Below are 24680 nucleotides of genomic sequence, written 5' to 3'. Positions count from 1 at the left end.
AACTATGAAGTTTTGAGATGTGCTCTGGAAAAGAATGGAGTCGATCACTTAGAGAGAACACAAAAATAAAAACAAAGCTGTCAGAATGGTGAAGAAGGGAAGATCATTTTGTAAATGTCATTGAGAAAAAGCAAAAAAATTGGACTTGTCATATCCTTGCTAGCCGTCATAATTGAAGAAAGATTAGAGAGTTGTAGACCAAGAAGGAGAAAGAGAATGATGATATTAGACAACTTGAAATTGAAAATCAGACATTCCAATAAACAGCTGGTGAGGGAAGTATAAGATGGCAAGGCGTGAAGAAATGAGAAGAGGACCTACCCTCAGCTGATTAATAAGACTATTGTTAAAGAAGAAAGCACAATATTGAAAGTTTAGCATAATTGAGGGACTCTTTTAAAAACTTTTGTTAACAATCATTTGTATATATAACAGACTTTCGATATTGCAATGCATTTGATTAATTCATGTCGGATTGGACAGTGTTGTAAATGGAACTAGCAGTTCTCTAAGAACTTGGAGCATTATATTCCTTACCATCACCTTAAATGTAATTAGATAAAAACTCATTAGATTTATCTGTGCATTTTTGTTTTTCTTTTACTGAAGTGTTTATTATTCCAAATGCACTTAGACAAACTACATTCCAAAGCTTTGAAAAAATGACCAATTTTGATGCTCAGCAGGCAATCATTATGCTGACTATGCTACAAAACTTCCTTTTACCTAATCTTTTTTTCCTCTTGGCTGAATAGCTGCAGAATCTGCAATATAATGAGGGAGCTAAGTGTCATGTAGTTGTTCTTAGTCACTGTAGGGGCTTCTGAATGATGGGAGTCAAAAGGAGTAGTTTTGCACCCTCATGTTCCCATGGAGAATCTTATTAACCTTGAGATCATTAAAACTGTGTGGCACATGTAGAACATGACTTTTCAACTAGTTAAATTAATGCCCTGGGATATTTTACTATGTTAAAGGTGTGATCAGAATAAAAGGTTGTTACTGTAGTCATTGGCAAATTTTGTGCCCAAATTTATGAAGCTTGCTACTATTATGTGAGACCTCCTGGTGAGGAAAACAATGGAAGAAATAACCATAAATTGTTCAAACTTCACTTAATGACTTGTCAGGTCCATGCTCTGTTTTAACTCTTTGGAGAAGCAATCAGGAGTTATTCTCCATACTCTGGAATCTCACGTTTTTGCAGGTGTGGCCAAATATTCACTAATTTTAAGGTGGATGGTGAGTTTAAAATGAACAGTAGTCACCCCTACCGGGGGGGGGGGGGGGGGCATACATTCCAAGAACTACCGCGGAAGCCCAAGACCATGGATAGGAGCGAATCTATTCATTTAAATGGGAAATTTACCTTCCTAGAAGCCCCCTGGTCCGTGGTTCTGGAAGCTTCCCTATAATATGTTCAGGCCATGGTAAACCACAGGTAACTGAAATCGTGGAAAACGATTCCACAGATACGTGGGTCACCCTGTACTCAAAATATTTTACTGGGAACACTTTTTCAGGTATTGAAGCATTTGATACTCACAATAGCTTTTGATAGGCATGAGAAATAGTAAGTCAAAAAAAGAAATAAAGATAATTTCTCTATGATTTATTTTCTCTCCTCTTCCCTGTATAGATTTTGACCGCTTTACAATCAGACAGACATCTGCGGCTGATTGATAAAGAGAATTGGTTATTGTGAGTATATTCAGTGCTTGTAGCAGATTGCTAATCATTCATCATTTGGAGAAAGAAGGACTAAATATAAAATACCTAACTTCAAATATTTGTAAATGCATGAATCTTTATGGTACATGCTATTTTTACCGTTTCATACCAAAGCTGAAGCGACAGAATAAACTTTGGCAAAGGTTTGATAACTTTATGATATAACACTTAAAAATAAAGACAATTGTTTTAAAATGGCACAATTTTCTGCTTGTATCTGCCACTTGGGTGTTAATGAGTTCCAATCTCCAAATTATCAACAGATTCAAACCAGCCTCTTGCTAAGATATTTGTATCATCGATAATCGCAGGTGAGGTGCCAGAAGACTGGCTAATGTGGTGCTATTGTTTAAAGAGGGTGGTAAGGATAAGCCAGGGAAATATAGACCAGTGAGCCTGACGTCGGTTGTGGGCAAGTTGTTGGAGGGAATCCTGAGGCACAGAATGTACATGTATTTGGAAAGGTAAGGACTTATTAGGAATAGTCAACATGGCTTTGTGCATGAGAAATCATGTCTCGCAAACTTGATTAAGTCTTTTGAAGAAGTAACAAAGAGGATTGATGAGGGCAGAGCGGTAGATGTGATCTATATGGACTTCAGTAAGGCGTTCGACAAGGTTCCGTATGGGAGACTGGTTAGCAAGGTTAGACCTCATGGAATACAGGGAGAACTAGCCATTTGGATACAGAACTGGCTCAAAGGTAGAAGACAGAGGGTGGTGGTGGAGGGTTGTTTTTCAGACTGGAGGCCTGTGACCAGTGGAGTGCCACAAGGATCGGTGTTGTGTCCTCCACTTTTTGCAATTTACATAAATGATTTGGATGCGAGCATAAGAGGTACAGTTAGTAATTTTGCAGATGACACTAAAATTGGAGGTGTTCTGGACAGCGAAGAAAGTTACCTCAAATTACAACAGGATCTGGACCAGATGGGCCAATGGGCTGAGAAGTGGCAGATGAAGTCTAATTCAGATAAATGCAAGGTGCTGCATTTTGGGAAAACAAATCTTAGCAGGACTTATACACTTAATGGTAAGGTCCTAGGGAGTGTTGCTGAACAAAGAGACCTTGGAGTGCAGGTTCATAGCTCCTTGAAAGTGGAGTCGCAGGTAGACAGGGTAGTGAAGAAAGTGCTTGATATGCTTTCTTTTATTGGTCAGAGTATTGAGTACAGGAGTTGGGAGGTCATGTTGCGGCTGTACAGGACATTGGTTAGGTCACTGTTGGAATGTTGCATGCAATTCTGGTCTCCTTCCTATTGGAAAGATGTTGTGAAACTTGAAAGGGTTCAGAAAAGATTTACAAGGATGTTGGCAGGGTTGGAGGATTTGAGCTACAGCGAGAGGCTGAACAGGCTGGGACCTTTTTCCCTGGAGCGTCGGAGGCTGAGGGGTGACCTTATAGAGGCTTACAAAATTATGAGAGACTTGGATAGGATAAATAGACAAAGTATTTTCCCTGGAGTTGGGGAATCCAGAACTAGAGGGCATAGGTTTAGGGTGAGAGGGGAAAGATATAAAAGAGACCTATGGGGCAACTGTTTCACACAGAGCGTGCTACAGGTATGGAATGAGCTGCCAGAGGAAGTGGTGGAGGCTGGTACAATTGCAATATTTAAAAGGCATTTGCATGGGTATATGAATAGCAAGGGTTTGGAGGGATATGGACTGGATGTTGGCAGGTGGGACTAACTAGCTTGGGTTGGGATATCAGGTCGGCATGGACAGGCTGGACCGAAGGGTTTGTTTCCATGCTGTACATCTCTATGACTCTATGACTCAGTATGCAAAATTTCCAACAGTTAAAATCACATTTTGAAATATTTGGAATATTTTTGATGATGAACTATAACTTAATAAACCATGAATGCAGGTTTCATATTTCATTTGAAATAATCACAAAATAATAACAAAGGACAGACTTACAGCAGGACTGCCATACTGATTTTATTTTTGAGTTACTTGATTGGTACAAACCATTTGCCAATTAATAGAAAATGGCTTGCATTGCAGTCCAGGGTTTTCTGTCTAATTATTAAATCAAAATCAATGGGCTAAATAGCTGAGATTTCTTGATGTTTTCATTCTTGCCGAGTTAGGCTACGCACTAAGAATATAAAATTGATCAGTTTTTCTATATTGTGATTCAGCCAATTTAATCGGTACTTTTTAAATTGTGAAACCTTCAGATTTTTAATTAACAAATTTGGATTAAATAGATGTTCTCGTGACATTTTTGATCTCTGGTTATTAAAAGTAATAAACCATTGATTTCTGTGAATGAACAATATGAATCTGCTCACAATGAAGTATTAATTCCAAGTTTCGTAGGATTTAAGACAATCCTATGTTACAATGCACTGTCATGGCAGCTCCTGCACAATGGAAAATGCAAAATGCTCACAAGATGAAATATCATAAGAAATCCTATTTTGGTACGTTATTATTTATAATCAATATTACATTATGGAGGCTTCAAATAGAATCTGAACTGGAAGCAGATGCCAGGAATGGTGGTGTATGCGATAGTAAGGTGCAATTGTGCTTTTCATGAGGAGCAAGATATAAAGACTTTTTTTTAACAGTTATATTTGTGAGACATCATTTGGAATACTCTTCTCAGATTTGGTCTCCTTATTTAAGAAATTATATAGATATAGTAGGAGCAGTTCAGAGAAGGTTCATTCCACTTATACCTGCAATAGAGGGGTTATTTTATGAGGAAAGATTAGACAAACTGGACCTATACCCTCTCAAGTGTTGAAGAATGAAAAGTGATCATATTGTAATAGATAAAACCCTGAGGATACTTGACAAGATGGATACTGAAAGGATACTCCCTGTTATGGAAAAATTTAAAACAAATTTCTATTTAAGAAAAGAAAATGAGACCATTTTTCTCAGAGGATTGAGACCTTTGGTCCTATCTTCCCCAGAGAGCATGGAGACATGGAAGTATATCATAGAATACTTCTAAGGCAGATTAGATAACTTCTTGATCAACAAATGAGTTTAATATTATTTGGGTAGATGAAAATATGAATTTGAGAATTGGAGCAGATGAGAGGGGCCAAATGGCATACATTCATAACACATACATTTCACTACATGCCTTTTATTCTGTTTGATATGGGGGAATTATAAGAAATACAGAAACTATATACAAGTGTCATCATATGGGTGGTGTGGCATTCAACGAGTGCACCATAAAATGAAAACTGCATGATCTTCAGATAATTGCATAAATCTTCAGAAGACGTCATACAAATTGAAATTGCACTTTAAAGATTGAAAGTGCAGATTCCTCTGTTTTCAATGCATTAATAATGTACAAAGAGAGTAAGAACTTGTTGCAGAGAAATTGAGCAGAAACCCTAAATTACTTCATTTTAATTTGCACCAGCAAAGGCAAATGGGACACAAGCAACTAATAGAATATCCTACCCTTGATGATGGTCTGAAGGTCTTATGACCTACTCTCCATTTTTAAACTCAATTACCTGTGTCAATCTCATTTTGAATAAGCAACATTTACCTTAATCCATACTATAACATGGTTAGTTCATCAATGAAGGTATTATAAGACTGTTAGATATAGGAGCAGAATGAAGCCAATCGGCCCACTGACTACTCTGTCATTTTTTTATTGTTGATGTACCTCAACACCATTTTCCTGCTTTCTCCTCGTATCAGAATTAATAAATAAATAGTTTATAAATGTGCAGTTTCCTTCGTGACACTTGTGATTATGGTGCACATGTTCGTTAAATACATTGCAATATAAAATGAACTCAAGCTCTTTATGTATCACCATGCAACTTATGTCTTTGGTGCAAATAGAGTGCCAGCATTGCAGGAAATGGTTGACTTTTATGGTTGGTTTCAGAAAAGGGACTAACATGATACTCCTCCAATGGTACTTCACTCCACAGAAGTAGTGTTTGTCGATTCATCTGAAGCATATTTCTGAGGAGTCCAGCATCGCTTTTTCTTTCAATGTCCCTTTGCATAATGGTCTTTGAGGGATTAGGCTAGAAATCTGGTACATGGTAGCATGAGGCAAGTGTTCTCCAGTTGGCCCCAGCTCAGTGTCACAACTAAATAGTTGAAGGCTGATCTAATGGAAGCTATCAGCTCCTACAAGAATCATGAGGAAGCAGCATTTGTCTCTTGTCATTGTTTGGCAGCAGAGGTCAATTGTCGTCTGCATTGAAAATCTGCTCTCTAAGATTAAATGAGTTTAATCTAGTCTAGTTCCTGGCGGGTATAAAACTGTGAGTGTAGGAGAAAATTATTGCAGACTAGGTGACTACTTTGCAGAATCCTCGATCACCAATATGATCCCTTTCCCCTTTCCACAGAAATTGCAAAACCTGTCCCTTCATCTCCTCCCTGTTCATCACCCAAGGGCCTAAACAGTCTTTGCAGGTGAAGCAACATTTTCACCTGTACCTCCTCCAATCTGGTTTATTGTTTCACTGCACCCAATGAGCCTACTCTAAATTGGAGAAACCAGACGCAGACTGAGTGGCCACTTGGCGGAACACCTCTGGTCTGTGTATAAGCACTACCCTGACCTTGCCATAGTCAGTCATTTTAACACAGCATCCTGCTGTCATACCCATTTGTCTGCCCTTGGGATGTTGCAAATCACAGCATTAACTGGAGAAACAACATCTCATCTTCAGACTAGCACTTTACAAACTTCTGGACTTATATTGAGTTCAGAATGTGATCTCTGTCCTATTTCTTCCCTCTCTTTTAGCTTTACTTGTTACATTCTTTGTCACCATGTCCCCTCTCCCATCCCCCGACTCCAGTGGGACTGTCTGCACTTTCAAGTTTGGCAATTAGACACGCCATTGTTCTAGGCGAAAGTGAGGACTGCAGATGCTGGAGATTAGAGTCAAGATTAGAATGGTGATGGAAAAGCACAGCAGGTCAGGCAGCATCCGAGGAACAGGAAAATCAACATTTTTGGCAGGAACCCTTCATCAGGAATGAGGCTGGAAGCCTCGGAGGTGGAGAGATAAATTGGAGGGGGTGGGGGTGGGGCTGGGGCGAAGGTGGTAGAGAGCGCAATAGATGGATAGAGGAAGGGGTAAAGGTGATAGGTCAGAGAGGAGGGTGGACTGGATAAGTGGGAAGGAAGATTGACAGGTGGGACAGGTCACGAGGACGGTGATGAGCTGGAAGTTTGGAACTGGGGTAAGGTGGGGGGTAGGGAATATGAGGAAAATGGTGAAGTCCACATTGATGCCCTGGGGTTGAAGGCTTCCGACGCAGAAAATAAGACATTCTTCCTCCAGGCATCGGATGGTGAGGGAGTGGTGGTGGAGGAGGTCCGGGACCAGCATGTCCTCAGCAGAATTGGGGTGGGGAGTTGAAATGTTCGGCCACGGAGCGGTGGGGTTGATTGGTGCGGGTGTCCTGGAGATGTTCCCTAAAGTGGTCTGCGAGAAGTGTCCAGTCTCCCCAATGTAAAGAAGACTGCATCGGGAGCAATTAATACAATAAATAAAATTTGTGGAAGTGCAGGTGAAACTTTGATAGATGCAGGTCCATGCCCCCCCACAATGCACCCTCCCCTCCTGGCACCTTCCCCTGCCGCCGGAGAAATTGCAAAACCTATGCCCACACCTCCCCCCTCACCTCTATCCAACACCCTAAAGGAGCCTTCCACATCCACCAAAGTTTCACCTGCACTTCCACAAATGTCATTTATTGCATCGGTTGCTCACAATGCAGTCTCCTTTACAGTGGGGAGATTGGACATCTTCTCGCAGAGCACTTCAGAGAACATCTCCGAGACACGTGCACCAATCAACCCCACCGCCCTGTGGCTGAACATTTCAACTCCCCCTCCCACTCTGCTGAGGATATACAGATCTTGGGCCTCCTCCACCACCACTCCCTCACCACCTGATGCCTGGAGGAAGAACGCCTCATCTTCTGCCTCTGAACCTTTAAACCCCAGGGCATCAATGTGGACTTCACCATTTTCCTCATATTCCCTCCCCCCCCCCCCCACCTTACCCCAGTTCCAAACTTCCAGCTCATCACCATCCTCATGACCTGTCCCACCTGTCAATCTTCCTTCCCACCTATCCAGTCCACCCTCCTCCCTGACCTATCACCTTTACCCCCTTCCTCTATCCATCTATTGCGCTCTCTACTACCTTCGCCCCAGCCCCACTCCCTCCCATTTATCTCTCCACCCTTGAGGCTTCCTGATGAAGGGCTCCTCGGATGCTGCCTGACCTGCTGTGCTTTTCCAGCATCACTCTAACCTTGACACCATTGTTCTGCCATTCTCCCATTCCAATCAACTAATGTGCAATATCAACACCCTTTCTACCCCAGCACTCCACCACCACTATTGCATAAATGCTGATCCCTCCACACTTCACATCAGCTCTGATGAAGAGTCACGTAAACTCAAAACGTTAGCTTCCTCCCTCTCCATAGATGGTGCCTGACTCGCTGTTTTTTCCAGAATTTTTATGTTTTCAGGTTGATTCCAGTATTTGCAGTAATTTTACCAATTAGTAACATCAGTTAATATGTCAATTACTATGAGAAATAGAAAAGTAATTTGTAGTTCTGAGGCTAAAGTTTGGGTTGGAGCTATGGCATAATGAGGTAAAAACAATGACTGCAGATGCTGGAAACCAGATTCTGGATCAGTGGTGCTGGAAGAGCACAGTAGTTCAGGCAGCATCCTATGGCATAATGTTGAGTGTAGATGTTTCATAGCTTACAACATAGTTAAGTTATCTATCTGAATGTGCTTAATCCCAACAATTGCTAGAATTAAAATGACCCCATACCCAGAAGTTCATATGGATTACTGCACAAATCTAAAATGTAGACAGTTTGCTTTTCACCCCAAAACAAATATGCCAAAACATCTTCAATGATCCTGCTATATAGTTAATCACTTATGTAACAATAAAAACATCTCTAAAATTGAGCGGAGCCACTTAATATATGCAAAAATACTACATTATGCTATTTTATTCATTATTAATTTATGACTGAGGTAAACAGAATGGGAACAATGGAATAAAAGCCACAGAATATTGAGACCATTTATAATTCTGATTTGATCTTTTATTTGTTTTAATACATATCCAAATGAATAATTTGTCATTTGTGGAGAAAAACATGAAGACTTGGTAATTTGGTGATATCTCAGGGATAGTCCATTTCACTGTAGAGGAGCTGGTGGACATATTAGAATTTCTGAAGTTGGATAAATGTCCTGGTCCTGACCAGGTATACTCAAGAGCCCTGCAATAGGCTAGAGAAGAAATTGCAGGGGCTCTGGCTGATGTATTTGCACATTTGCGAGCCATGGGTGAGGTCCTGGAAGATTGGAAGATAGCGAATGCTGTGCCCTTATTCAAGAAGTTGAAGAGTGTAGTGCTGGAAAAGCACAGCCAGTCAGGCAGCATCTGAGGAGCAGGAGAGTTGATGTTTCATGCATAAGCTCTTCATCAGGAATGAGAGGGTGGCCCAAGGGGGCTGAGAGATAAATGAGAGAAGGTGGGGATTGGGGGAAGGTAGCTGGGAATGCAATAGGTAGAGGAAGGTCGAGGGGTGAAGGTGATAGGTTGGAGAGGAGGGTGGAGCGGATGGATGGGAAGGAAGATGCACAGATAGGACAGTTCAATAAGGCGGTGTTGAGTTGGAAGTTTGAATCTGGGATAAGGTGGGGTAGGGGAAATGAGGAAACTGGTAAAATCCACATTGATCCCACGTGGTTGAAGGGTCCGAAGGTGGAAGATGAGGCATTCTTCTTTCAGGCGTCGGGAGGCTAGAGTTTGGCAATGGAGGACACCCAGGACTTGCACATCCTTGGTGGAGTGGGAGGGGGAGTTAGTATTTGGCCACAGGCTTAGTGCATGTGTCCCAGAGATGTTCTCTGAAACATTCCACAAGTTGATGTCCTGTCTCCCCAATTTTGAGGAGACCACATCGGGAGCAACGGACACAGTAGATGATGTGTGTGGAAGTACAGGTAAATCTCTGTCAGATTTCCAGCATCACACTCTTCGACTCCAATCGCCACCATCTGCAGTTCTCACTTTCTGATACAGATTTCAATAAAGCTTTGATAAGGTTCCAGATCTTAGGCTGCCCTGGAAGGTTAAATCGCATGAAATCCAGGGCCAGCTGGCAAATTGGAAACATAGCTGGCTTGATGGTAGGAAGCAGAGGGTAATAGTAGAAAGATGCTTGTCAGACTGGAGGCCTGTGACTAGTGGTGTGCCTCAGGAGTTCGGTGCTGGGTCCATTGCTGTTTGTTATCTATATCAATGACTTGGATGAGAATGGACAAGATATGATTAGTAAATTTGCAGATGACATTAAAATAGGCGGTATTGTGAACAGCAAGGAAGGTTATCAAATATTGCAGCAGAACTTTCTTCAGCTAGGGAATTGAGCTGCAAAATGGTAAATGGATTTTAGTACAGATAAGTGTGAGGTCTTGCATTTCGGAAAGTCAAATCAAGATAGGAGTTTCATAGTGAATGGTAGGGCCTTAAGGAGTGTAGTGGAACAGAGGAACCTTGGAGTTCAGGTGCACAATTCTCTGAAAGTGGAATCACAGGTAGACAGGGCAGTGAAGAAGGCTTTTGGCACACTGGCCTGCATCAGTCAGGGCATTGATTATCCAAGTTAGGAAGTTAAGTTAATTGTATAGGACATTAGTGAGACCACACGTGAAGTATTGTGTTTAGTTTTGGTCACCTTGCTATAGGAAGGATGTTATTAAACTGGAAAGAAATTTACAAGAATGTTGCCAGGACTAAAGGTTAGACAAGCTAGGACTTTCTTCTTTCAAGCTTAGGAGACTGAGGAGTATCCCAATAGAAGTGTACAAGATCATGAGAAGCATGGATAGGGTGAATGCACTCAGTCTTTTTCCCAGGTTTGGGAAATCAAGGACTAGAGGACATCAGTTTAAGGTTAGAGGGAAAAGATTAAAAGGGAACCTGAGAGACAACTGTTTCACACAGAGTGTGGTGCGCATATGGGATGAGCTGCCAGCAGAAGTAGTTGAGGCAGATACATTAACAACATTTAAACAGCATTTGGACAAATATATGGATAGGAAAGGATTAGAAGGATATGGGCCCAAGTGCAAGGTAATGGGGTTAACGTGGATGTACATTTTGGTCAGCGCGGACCAGTTTGGACCAATGTGCCTGTCTCCATGCTGTAGAACTCCATGACTCTGTAAACATAATATAACAAATATTCAACATTGTTCAAAATGCTTTGGGAAAGGATTGAAAGTAGGGTTCTTCAGGAATAATCTGGTGATACTTGATGGGAATAAAACTTAATTTAAACATTTGCTGCAAGCCTCAAAAGATTTAATGTTGTCTTGGTCTTCAGTTAAATAGCTCCCACTTCTCTTTACCATCATTGCTGTTATAATGGACATTGTTAAAGTTACTGGAATCAACTGTTCTGAAGAATTTTGACTTGCCAACCTCCCAGGGAGCCTTCTCTAATAACAAAATGAAAGGCAGTTTATGGCTTCAAGTTTGAATTTTGCAATTTCCTTTGTTTTAGCAAGTCTGCTTGGCTGCCAGAAATAAAAGTAATCTTTTGATTCACATTGACTGGTGAACTGTTTGCAAAATACAGTGAAAACAATTCTGATTCAATGGTGGTTGACAGTATGTTGGATAAATAGCCAGTTTTTTGTTGTTTGTAATTGCTATGGCCAGCGTTTCAATGAGTCGTGGTAACAATAGTGAAGGTTTGCTTTCGCATCATATGGCACAGAAGCAAACATCCAGCTCATTCTGTCAATATAAGCATCAGTCTGTCAATTCAAACTGTTTTATAATGCTGTTTCATTATTTACATTTCAAAATAAAGTATGGAAGAAATTAAGGTCCTTAAAGCTAAAGTAGTATTTTCTAATATTTTCTGAGTAGTATAAAATTTTATGGACTGCTGTTACAGCAGTGATGTTCTCTGTCTGGAAAGGCACTTTCTAAACATCAAACGCTGCAAAGCAGAAGGATCATGGCAAGATATAGATAATGATTATAAAGTTTGCACTTCCAATATCAAGATCACTACATGACTGAAATTACATCAAGGAATCATTCCCGTACCTTGAATACCCTTTTATTGATTTGAGTGGTTAGAAGAGGCCAGGAGATGATTCGCAGCCTGACATAAACTAAAAGGTTGACCTGGATTTAGGATGTTTATGGTTAAATCTGAATAGTGTGAACTATTTGAAGTAGAGCCATCTAGAAAACCTATTTAATCAGTTTCAGATTATATTGCTTAATACTGCATTTTAGTAATACGTCTTCATTGGGAAGACATCAAACTATACCATATGGTTTTTCCTGAAGCAAGTATTCTGGCAGCTTTCTTGGCCTTGTATAGTAAGTGATTCTTATCTTGCTTGTTGAAAAGTTTCCATAGCTGCAGTTATCATTCATGTCAGTTGTTTAGGTCAGACATCGAGCCCAGCTGACAGTGAAGGCAATGTTTTCATGGAAGGTGAACACCATTTTCGAACACTAATTATTTAGGTCAGGGGAAAGCTCTTGCTTTATCTTTGTTTTGCCAAAGACTGTTAGCAGATCAGGAATTTGTTGACTAACTTGTGGGCTCTGCTGAGGCTCTTCAAATGAGCCGAGGTCATAACCTAGACTGTAGCTTTAGGGTGCAGGACCTGGAGTGTAGGGAGGTTAGGAACATGGCATCAATCTCAAAGGAGGGTGCCTGTAAACAGGAAAGTGGCTTGAAGTGTGTATACTTCAATGCAAGAAGTATACGAAATAAGGTAGGTGAACTTGCAGCGTGGGTTGGTACCTGGGATTTCGATGTTGTGGCTATTACGGAGACATGGGTAGAACAGGGACAGGATTGGCTGTTGCAGGTTCCAGGGTTTAAATGTTTTAGTAGGGTCAGAGGTGGGGGTAAAAGAGGGGGAGGTGTGGCATTGCTTGTCAAAGATAGTATTACAGCGGTGGAAAAGATGATGGATGAAGACTCGTCATCTGAGGTAGTTTGGGCTGAGGTTAGGAATAGGAAAGGTGAGGTCACCCTGTTAGGAGTTTTCTACAGGCCTCCTAATAGTCCTAGAGATGTAGAAGAAAGGATTGCGAGGATGATTCAGGAGAAGATTGAAAGTAATAGGGTGGTTGTTATGGGGGCTTTAACTTTCCAGATATTGACTGGGAAAGCTATAACTCGAGTTCGTTAGATGGGTCGATGTTTGTCCAATGTGTGCAGGAGGGTTTCCTGACACAATATGTAGACAGGCCAACAAGAGGTGAGGCCATACGGGATTTGGTTCTGGGTAACGAAACAGGCCAGGTGTTAGAATTGGAGGTAGGTGAGCACTTTGGGGACAGTGACCACAATTCGGTGACTTTTACTCTAGTGATGGAGAGGGATAAGTGTGCACTGCAGGGCAAGAGTTATAGCTGGGGGCAGGGAAATTATGATGCGGTGAGGCACGACCTAGGGTGCGTGGCTTGGAAAAGTAGGCTTCAAGGCATGGGCACTATTGATATGTGAAGCTTGTTCAAGGAGCAACCATTGAGTGTCCTTGATAAGTATGTACCTGTCAGGCAGGGAGGAAAGGGTTGTGTGAGGGAGCCGTGGTTTAATAAGGAATTGGAATCCCTTGTTAAATGGAAGAGGGCGGCCTATGTAAAGATGAGGCGTGAAGGTTCAATTGGGGCGATTGAGAGTTATAAGGTAGCCAGAAAGGATCTGAAGAGAGAGCTAAGAGCAGCAAGGAGGGGACATGAAAAGTCCTTAGTTGGTAGGATTAGGGAAAACCCTAAGGCTTTCTATAGGTATGTCAGGAATAAAAGAATGACTAGGGTAGGAATAGGTCCAGTCAAGGATAGTAGTGGGAAGTTGCGTGTGGAGGCTGAAGAGATTGGGGAGACACTGAATGAATACTTTTCATCAGTATTCACTCAGGAACAGGACATTGTTGCCGATGTGAATATTGAGTCACAATTAATTAGAATGGACGGCTTTGAGGTATGTAGGGAAGAGGTGTTGGAAATTCTGGAAAGGGTGAAAATAGATAAGTCCCCTGGGCCTGATGGCATTTATCCTAGGATTCTCTGGGAAGCAAGGGAGGAGATTGCAGAGCCATTGGCCTTGATTTTTATGTCCTCGTTGTCTACAGGAATAGTGCCAGTAGACTGGAGGATAGCAATAATGGTTCCCTTGTTCAAGAAGGGGAGTAGGGATAACCCTAGTAACTATAGGCCGGTGAGTCTCACTTCTGTTGTGGGCAAAGTCTTAGAGAAAATTGTAGGGGATAGGATTTATGAACATCTGGATAGGAATAATGTGATCAAAGATAGTCAGCATGGTTTTGTGAAGGGCAGGTCGTGCCTCACAAACCTGATTGAATTCTTTGAGAAGGTGACTAAGGAGGTAGACGAGGGTAAAGCGGTAGATGTGGTGTAAAAGGATTTTAGTAAGGCGTTTGATAAAGTTCCCCATGGTAGGCTACTGCAAAAAATACGGAGGTATGGTATTGAGGGTGAGTTGGAGGTTTGGATTAGGAATTGGCTGGCTGGAAGAAGACAGAGGGTAGTAATTGATGGTAAAGGTTCATCTTGGAGTGCAGTTACTAGCGTTGTTCCACAAGGATCAGTTTTGGGACCATTGCTGTTTGTCAATTTTATAAATGACCTGGAGGAGGGGCTAGAAGGTTGGGTGAGCAAGTTTGCGGATGATACGAAAGGCGGTGGAGTTGTTGACAGTGAGGAAGGATATGTCAGGTTACAGCGGGATATAGATAAGTTGCAGAGCTGGGCAGAAAGGTGGCAAATGGAATTCAATGTAGGTAAGTGTGAGGTGATTCACTTTGGTAAGAGTAACAAAAAGATGGGGTACTGGGCTAATGGTCGGATACTTGGTAGTGTGGATGAGCAGAGGGATCTTGGTGTCCATGTACACAGATCTCTGAAAGTTGCCACCCAGGTAAATAGTGCGGTGAAGAAGGCATATGGCATACTGGCTTTTATTGGTAGAGGAATTGAGTTCCGGAGTACTGAGGTCATGTTGCAGTTGTATAAGACTCTGGTGCGGCCGCATCTGGAATATTGTGTGCAGTTTTGGTTGCCATACTATAGGAAGGATGTGGAGGCACTGGAACGGGTGCAGAGGAGGTTTACCAGGATGTTGGCTGGTATGGTAGGAAGATCGTATGAGGAAAGGCTGAGGCACTTGGGGCTTTTTTTATTGGAGAAAAGAAGGTTTAGGGGTGACTTGATAGAGGTGTACAAGATGATTAGGTGTTTAGATAGGGTTGACCATGAGAACCTTTTTCCTCGTATGGAGTCAGCTATTACGAGGGGGCATAGCTTTAAATTAAGGGGTGGTAGGTATACGACAGATGTTAGGGGTAGATTCTTCACTCAGCGAGTTGTAAGTTCATGGAATGCCCTGCCAGTATCAGTGGTGGACTCTCCCTCTTTATGGGCATTTAAACGGGCATTGGATAGGCATATGGAGGATAGTTGGCTAGTGTAGGTTAGCTGGGCTTGGATCGGCGCAACATCGAGGGCCAAAGGGCCTGTACTGCACTGTATTTTTCTATGTTTCTATGTTCTATAACATTCTGCCTTCAGGTGTTTTGACTAGTTAGGGAAATGAGGCAGGCAAGATGGCATGCCAGGTCTTTCAAATGAGGGAATTCTACCTAAAGCAACCCTAATATTTGCTACCTTGAAGTTTTAAAGATATGGATGGGCACAAAGCTGAGGAGTAGGCAGTTGGTGCTGGCGTTGGTCTTGCTAATTTTGTTTATTTCATTACTTTTGGAGATGAAAGATCGAGTTGCACATGCTTGTTCCCATTTTGTGGTGAAGGCCAGCAGCAACAGAAGGTCAATGAAGAGCTTCTAAGAAGTTGCATAGGCGGCTAGATGAGGCTTGATATTCATGGTCACCAGAAGCTTTCTCTTTTCCTCTTACGCTACCCATTTCATGTAAACTATGGCATGAATTTGTTATTTGATGCATTTTTAACAATTGGAAAAAAATGGCAGCTTCATCAGTATCAGAAACCTCTTTGTTCATTTCCCAAGATAAGATCAATTTTAACCCTGCCTATGATAATAGTATTCAGCAGAAGCTGCTACATTTTTTCTTTCAGTTTAAGGAAGAGAATCTTTGTTTTAAACTTAAATGAGAGCAATTATGAGGGCATAAAAGCAGATCTAGCTCACTAAATTGGCAAAGAAATTTAAGAATATGAAAATAGAAATGTACTGGCAGACATTTAAAGGGATATTTCAAAACACAATAGATATTTTCCAACAAGAGAGAAGTTCTGTGAGGAGGACTACTATTATGTGCGACTAACTGAAAAATATTGAAGATATCACACATAAAGAATTAATTTATGATTGTGCTAAGTTTAGTAAAGCAAAAGATTGGACAGAATGATTTTTAAAAAATATATCAAAAGATTAAAAGGAGGGAAAGATTAAGGATATAAGAGAAAGTTAGCTCGAAATATAAAGCTGGTAAGAGTTTCTATATTTAAAAACACAGTTAACCAAATGAGTATTGGTCTCAGAGAGAGAGAGAGAGACCCTGAGCAATTGACAGAGAATAAGGACATAGCAGGTGAATTAAATAGGTTTTTTGTATTGGACTTCAAGATGGTGCTGGAGAATGGCAACTTTGTACACTTTTCACTGTACTCTTATACTTCTGTACTTGAGTAACATGACAATAAAATCTGATTCTATTGAGATGAACACACAAGGAGCTAGCTGATTATTATGAGAATGTCACTATATGTCCTATATTCATTGGTTAGAAAGGTGGTTGTTACAGGGTAAGCTACAGGCCCGAGATTAAACAAGCCCTTATTAGAGAGCACTCCTCTCTTCAGGTGGCAGTGCTCACCAGGCAACTGCTTCCTCCAACAAAACCAGAAGTTGCTAGAGAAACTCAGCAGGTCTGGCAGCATCTGAGTTTCTCCAGAAATTTGTTTTCTTTTTCAGATCTGCAGTCTCAGCAGTTCTTTGTTTTATTTTTGCTGCTGCCTTTAGCTGGAAGATGGACCAGAAAGATGGAGGAAGATCCAGGGGTGAATTTGATACCATCACAACATACTGAGATTAACACTGTGTGCCAGCTGTCCATTTATCCCAAAATAATATGTTTTGTTTCTGATATTCCTCACATAATCTCCCGGGTGCTATCACCAATGGATCCAGTCACAACAGGTGCTATCATCACTATGGTGACTGCACAATGAAGACCCACAGAGTTTCAGGGGTATCCATGCATCTACAAACTGGGCAACAGCAACCAAACACCTTCCACGTGATGGGATTACAGCAGAAGGTCATGTCTGGAAGTGGAGGAGGTTTTGGAGGATAATGATTTGGAGATTTCCCTAGCCAACCATGGTTGATGACTCCATTATGTAGCACAACAATAATCATGTACATAATACAGCCCATTCTTTCACTATTGCCATTATGGAGCAGGTATTGGTCACATAAAGATGAGATTCTGATGTTTGGAAAGGTCTGCAAGAGCCTTGCAGCATACTCCAGATAGAGAGTGTACCGCAAAATTTTTAACATACTATGCTCTGCACAACTGGAGTCAGCAAAGAGCTTATGTAATAGATTCTGAAGAGATGCAAGAGCAATAACAGGCTTCTGAAGAGAAGATTGAGGATTTTAAGCAGGAGGAGTATCACATCCAACATTCTAAACTACTGTGGCATCAAGTGCAATGAGTAAGGTGGCACTTGACAACTGCTTCTAATAGGACAAATTTATGAAGTCTTCATTCATGGACAGGTGGCTACCACAGGTGGTAGAAAGCATTTCTCCTCTTCCAACTCCATTTTGAGTTAGCTCTTACCTTCTCCTCTCTCTACTTCTCCTTCACCTTTTGGTATTTAATGGGCTCTGCATGCAAATTGAACAGTTGGAAACAAGATGATGTAGATATTTTCTAACCAACCTGTTCAGACATGTAGTAACACACTTCTGGAGCAGGTGGGAGTTGAATTTGGGCCTCCTGGCTCAGCAGTAGGGACACTATCACTGTGCCACAAGAGCTCTGCATGGGTGATCTAATTGTGGTGGTTAATAAATGGAAATTGCCACATGTGATTTGATGGCAAAAATCATTTGATTCTGTGAGATATCTTCTCGATGTAAACATTTTGTGCTGCTTTCCAGCTTTTGTTTTCCTTAGTCTTCTATGGTTTTCTTTTGTCTTTCAACTCTATATTTTAACTTGAGGTCCAGGCTCTGGAGGGTTTTATTTTAGCTGCTACCATGCTTTATTTTGCTTTAAGCCCGTACTCTACAATGAGATATCTGTCTAGAGTATCTTATGCTGTGGGTGACTGTCCAGACACTGTCCCTTTGCCTGCTTGCTGCTTGGTTCTAAAAAAGACTTTGGAACTCTATATGTACTGTAGCATATTTTTATTTACATCTGTACAGAGCAGGATATCAAATGCAGTCATCTTTCATCACATCTAAGACCCCTCTCTTCACTTGCTCATTCAAGATTTAGTGCTTGGTTAATATCAGATCCATCTGATCAATTACAAGTTCATGATTGACATAAATCTCACAACACAACATTAATAATGTACAGCATAAAAACAAAAGTGATTCGAGCGAAAAATAAGCAGTTGTAAAATGAAATCAGATCAGGTAAAAATATGTTAACAATTCCAATGTTAATCATTGATTTATGTGATTGGAAACATATCAGAAAAACATTTGCTAAGACAACTGCATAACTTAAAATAATATTGCAACAGAGCCATTATTGAAAAAATATTTGACAACAGCATTGATGATTGATTGCAAATTAAAATGCGCTGGCTCTGTTGCTGTGAAATAAATGTTTTGGCTTTAACACTGTGATGTACTTGTTATTATGTCAAGCAAAAAGTATGATATTAATGCAAACATTGATAAAATTTAGCTGGATGCTGAGTTAATATGTTCCATGTGCCTAATTTGGCAGGATATATTAATAGCATTAAACCTGTTGAGAAGAGTAGTCATTAGTCAAGAGTAAAGCATAGCATAATTCTGCTCAGTATTGAGCAGGTAAAATAAAATGTCAAAGTATGAGAAAACATTATGGATGTTATTAAGAAATTCAATTTGTCTAACTCAAGACTATACCCTTCTCTGTTAGTACAATTCATTTACTGCATGAAAAGATTGGTTTAATTGAATGAACATTTCCATTACTCTGCACTGGTGTTGTTTACACAATAATGATTTGTAAAAATATATTGCAAAGTTCAAAGTAGATTTTGCTTTGATATGCATCTAGGTGATAATGACATTTGGGGATATGCAGCCTTGAAACCACAAGAGTTTAATGTAGTTTAGTAATAATAACTTTCTTTATTTGTGCCTTGTATTCTGCTTTTCAACTTGCTCAGTTTTTTTCTAAAATTATAGATCTATTTTTATTTGCTAAGAAAAGTCATTGAAACATACAACATTAATATGTCCAAAAGCTGGACAAAGAAGTATTGTGACTGAAGTCAAAGGGGTGAACTGATTTCTTTCCTAGTTCCGCTCCTCCACTGGTTGTAATCAATTTTAACTTAACTAGGGTGGTTATATGATCAATTTTATACATCTCAAACTACATTTGGCTTAGTGGTTAGAAGTCAGCCAGATTTCTCTAGCCAACAAATGCTGAGTAGTTTGTTACAAGTAAAACTTAGTCAACAAAGTTGCAATGACAAACAAGTTTAGACGAGTCAAATGTGTATATGTAACTAACCTTCTAAAAATAATTTACAGCACAAGTGGACAATGTGGTCAAGACAGCACATGGCATGCTAGCATTCATCAGTCAGGACATAAAGTATAAATTGGCAAGTCATGTTGCAACTGTATAAAACTTTAGGCCACCTTTGGAATATTATGTACTGATCTGCTTGCCACCCTATCAGGAGGAATGGGAAGCTTTGGAGCAGGTGCACAAACATTTTACCAAGATATTGCCTAATTTAGAACGTATTAGGAGAAAGTGTGGACTGCAGATGTTGGAGATCAGAGTCGAGAGTGTGTTGCTGGAAAGGCACAGCAGGTCAGGCAGTATCTGAGGATCAGGAGAATCGATGCTTTGGGCATAACTCATCAGGAATTCCTGATGAAGGGCTTATTCCTGAAACATCGATTCTCCTGCTCCTCAGATGCTGCCTGACCTGCTGTGTTTTTCCAGCAACACACTCTCGACTTAGAACTTATTAACTAAGAGGAGAGATTGAATAAACCTTGTTTGCTTTCAGTTAAATGTTGGGACAACCTGATAGAATTTTACAAAACAATGATTGGCATGGATAGAATAGATAGCTGGAGTATCTTTCCCAGGGTAGAAATGTCAGTTGCTAATGACATAACTTTGAGATAAGGCGAGTAAGTTTAAAGGTGATGTGAAATGCACATTTTTTTTATGTATACAGAGGGTGGTAAGTGTCTGGAATGCACTGCCAGAACAGCTGGTACAATAGCAGCATTTTAAGAGGCATCTTGACAGATTCTTGAACAAGCAGGAAATAGCGGGATGCAGACTGCATAGAGACAAAAGGTTTTAGTTTAGAAAGTTGTCATGCGGCAACACTGTCTTGGCAGGCTAATGGCCTGCTCCTGCACTACATTGTTCTTTGTTCATAGAGTGAGACACCAGATGTGATTTTGTAATTTAGCTATGCATTTAATACAATGATACTGCTCAAAGGTTCTTATGTTGAATAAATGATTCAGATCTGTAATAATGTTTAATTAAATAAGTTGTTCAGGTTGTGACAGAAATGTGAAATTTTAGACTTCATTTCAAGGTTGCTCCCCTCTTGACTCCCTTACTAAAACCTTTTGTCTCTTCACAATAATACCTGGATCCACCATCCCTTTGTTGCAGCATTTTTACAAACCAGAGGAAGTGGGGTTTGTAATCTCATTCAAAAAATCAGTCTGTCATGTTCCTACATCAGTTTACTAGACTGTGCACTGACAACATTATATACAATGCTCACCCCATATGTAAGCAAGTGTCTATATCAGAAACAAATAATGGAGAACATATCATCGCAATTGCATCTGCAGCCCGTTAGATACAAGGATCATGGATTCAGACGTCCATGTTTGAGGTCACTTGAAGGAAGTGCCAGAAAGGACCTGGCAGCAACAATAGTGTTATGGCTCCAGAAAGATCAAGGTATATTTTTAACAAATTACTTTGTTATTTTGCCATCCATTTCCTCACACATTGGCACACCTGGAGAAGTTTGAGATACCAATGGATGTACACCAGTCATGTTCACTGGCGAATGAATGGTAATTCATGGTATAACTTTTGTTTTGATTTATCTTGATCAATGTAAACAAACAACTAACATGGGAAATGTCGCCTCCATATGTCATTCTTGATGCACTCTGATTCATGTGACTGAATATTGGTTAATTGGAGTGATTAGTTCAGCTCCTGTGAGTAACCCAATTTCAAATAAATGAAATTACCTTTAAAATATCATATCTGTTATATTTTCGTATGAGACCATTACTATATTTTTAAATCTTTACTTTCTTAAACTTTCAATCTTTTAATGTCCTTGCAAGCAAGAAATAATTTTTAGAGGTAGTGCAAAGGCCTATAAATTGAGAAAATTAGTGAAAACTCTTGTGCAAAAGATCTCAGAGATGCGAGTTGTGATGCAAATAATAAAATAGTGCCCAACCTGAATCCTTTTGGAACTAATAATTTATACATTTTCTTCAGTTTTTGTTTCTCCCTGGTGCCAACTTTAGACGTCCATGCACGTAATTTCATTTATCATCATTCCTACTAAACCAGGTAGTGCAGTCCCTTATCTGGAGGGCAGTGAAATTCTTGAATTCCTTCCGTATAGGTACTGTTGACTGCTAAGTCAACTAGTTACCACAAAACATAATCTGGGGCACATATAGTCTCATGCCTGTCCACCAAGTAAGGACTTTATTTCTTGCAATATCCTGGATTTTTACCAGCAAATTCCTTCTTTTTAGCCAAGTCCTGAATCTGTAGATGTTGATCTGACAATCATAAGATGGTAGCAGAATTTGCCTTTCTGTCCATCAAGTCTGTCCTGCAATTTGATCATGCCTGATATGTTTCTCAACCCCATTCACCTGCCTTCTCTTTGTAACCCTTGAACATCTGAAGAATCAAAGGTCTATCTATTTCTGTATAAAAGACACTCAATGACTTGACCTCCAAGGTCTTCGGAGCAGTGAGTTCCACAGATTTACCACACTCCAGTTGAGAAAATTCCTCCTCATCTAAAGGGTCATCCCTTCTCTCATAGTCTGTCCTACCTGTGGAAACGTCTCTGTGTCCACACTATCCAGGCCCCTCAGTATTCTTCCAGTTTCGATGAGTTCTCCTGTCATCCTTCTAAACTCCATTGAGTATGGACACAGAGCCCACAACTGTTCCTTCAACCAATTAGAGGAGGGATCATACTGGACCTTGTAAAGGCTAAAGAGCCTGGCCAGGTGACTGACCTTTCAGCGGGAGAGCATTTTGGAAATGGCAATCGCAACTCCTTAAGTTTTGTGAATAAGGATAAGCTAGGACCTTGCAGGAAGGTACTAATTTGGCAGAGGACAAATTTATATAAGTATTAGGCAGGAGGTGGAAAGTGATATTTGGGAGGAGCTGTTATTGGGCAAGTCCACATGAGACCTCATTCCTGATGAAGGGCTTATGCCCGAATTGTCGATTCTCCTGCTCCCTGGATGCTGCCTGACCTGCTGTCACTCTCGACATGAAATGACCTTGGCGAGTAAGGTTAAAGAGAATCCCAAAGCATTCTGTAAATACATTAAAAACAAGAGGATGACGAGGGAGAAGAGGATAAAGGAGGGAACTTGTGCTTGGAGGCAGAGTCTGTGGGTGAGATCGTAAATCAGTATTTACTCAGGAGAAGAATGTTGAGGATAATAAGATTAGTGTGGAACATGCTAATATGCTGGGGCATTTTGAGATCAAGAAAGAAATGGTGTTGGGTCTCTTGAAGAGCATTCAGGTGGATAAATTCCCAGGGCCTGATGGTGTCTAACCCAAGTTATTGAGAGAGATCAAAGAGGAGATGCTGGGACCTTGATCAAAATCTTTGCATGCTTGCCAGACTGGAGAGATCCTGGAGGACTGACAAGTAGCTAATGTTGTTCCTCTGTTCAGGAAGAGAAATAGGGATAATCCAGGAAACCATAGACCGGTGAGTCTCACATTGGTAATGGGATGCAGTTGGGGAGAATTCTCAGGAATAGGATTTATGCACAGTTGGAAAAATATGGCCTAATTATCAGCATGGTTTTGTGCAGGGCAGATCTTGTCTTACTACGTTGATTGTCACCTCCTTGAAAAATTCAAAGGTAATTGATAAGGGTAGAACAGTGGATGTTGCCTACTTGGAATTCAGCGAGGCTTTTGACAAGATCCTTGATGGTAGGGTCACCTAGAAGATTAAGCTGCATGGGATCCATGGTGACTTGGCCACTTGGATTCAGGATTGGCTTGCCTATAAGAAGGCAGAGGATAGTGGTGGAAGATTTTTTTTTTCCTGGCTGCAGGTCTGACTAATGTTGTTCTGCAGGGATCCACTGTTTGTTACATATATAGATGACTTGGATGAAAATGTAGATGGGTGAGTTAGTAAGATTGCAGATGACACAAAGATCAGTGTAGTTATGGATAGTGGAGAAAGTTGTCAAAGAATACAGTGGGATATAGATCAGTTGCAGATTTGGGCAGAGAAATGACAGATGGAGTTTAATTTGAGTAGGTGTGAGGTGCTGCACTTTGGGAGATCAAATATTCAGGAAAAGTTAACAGTCAATGGCTGAACCCTGAACAGAGAGATATTGGGGTTCAAGTCAATAGTTTGTTGAAAGTGACAGGATGGTAAAGAAGGCATGTAGCATGCTTACTTTACTGATCAGGAAATTGAGTACAAGAGTCAGGATGTCATGTTGCAGCTTCATAAGACTTTCGTTAGGCCACACTTAAGAGTATTGTGTTCTGTTTCAGTTGCCTCATTATAGGAAGGATGTGGAAGCTTTGGAGGGGGCACAAAAGAGGACGCTGCCTGGATTAGAGGGTATTGAGCTGTAAGGAGAGGCTAGAAAAACTCTAGTTGTTTTATCTGAAGTGCAGGCTAAGGGGAGACTAGACAGAAGATAGAGACATATAGATAGAATTAATAGAATCTTTTTCCTAGAGTTGAAATGCCTAATATTAGAGGGCTCACATTTAAGATGAGAGGGGGCAAGTTCAAAGGAGATGTGAGGGACTAGTTTTTTGGTAGGAGTCTGCAATGTGCTGCCAGGAATAGTGGTGTAGGCAGATATGATAGGGGTGTTTAAGATACTTTTAGCTAAGTACATGAATACGCAAGTACTGGAGAGATGTGGACCAAGGACAGGAAGAAAACTTTAGTTTTAGTTTAATTTGGTGTCATCTTTGGCACAACATTGTGGGCTGAAGGGCCCATTCCTGTTCTATGTTCTAACTCCCTTTTGTGCTTCAGATTTCTGAAGCCTTTCCCATTTAGAAAATAGTCTATGCCTTTATACTTCACAATAAAATACATAACCTTATTTGTTGCCACATTGTATTCCATCTGCCACTTTATTTCCACTCTACCCTGTCTGAGTCCTTCTACCATCTCCATGCTTCTTCAATAGCATCCGTCCCTCAATCTACCTTTGTGCCATCTGCAAATTTAGCAACAATGCCCTCAAATCTTTTTAGTCCAGATTGCTGAAGTATAATGTGAATAGTTGTAGTCCCAACAGTAACCCTTACAGACGTCTACTAGTTACTGTCTGCTATTCTATAAAAGACCCCTTTATCCTCACTCTCTGC

Source organism: Chiloscyllium plagiosum, unplaced genomic scaffold (assembly GCF_037043375.1).
Source record: "Chiloscyllium plagiosum isolate Xiang-an unplaced genomic scaffold, Cpla_swu_hap1 HiC_scaffold_16, whole genome shotgun sequence".
In the NCBI taxonomy this organism is placed as follows: Eukaryota; Metazoa; Chordata; class Chondrichthyes; order Orectolobiformes; family Hemiscylliidae; genus Chiloscyllium; species Chiloscyllium plagiosum.
The sequence above is the reverse complement of the archived record's forward strand: the minus strand, read 5'-3'. Positions refer to the sequence as shown.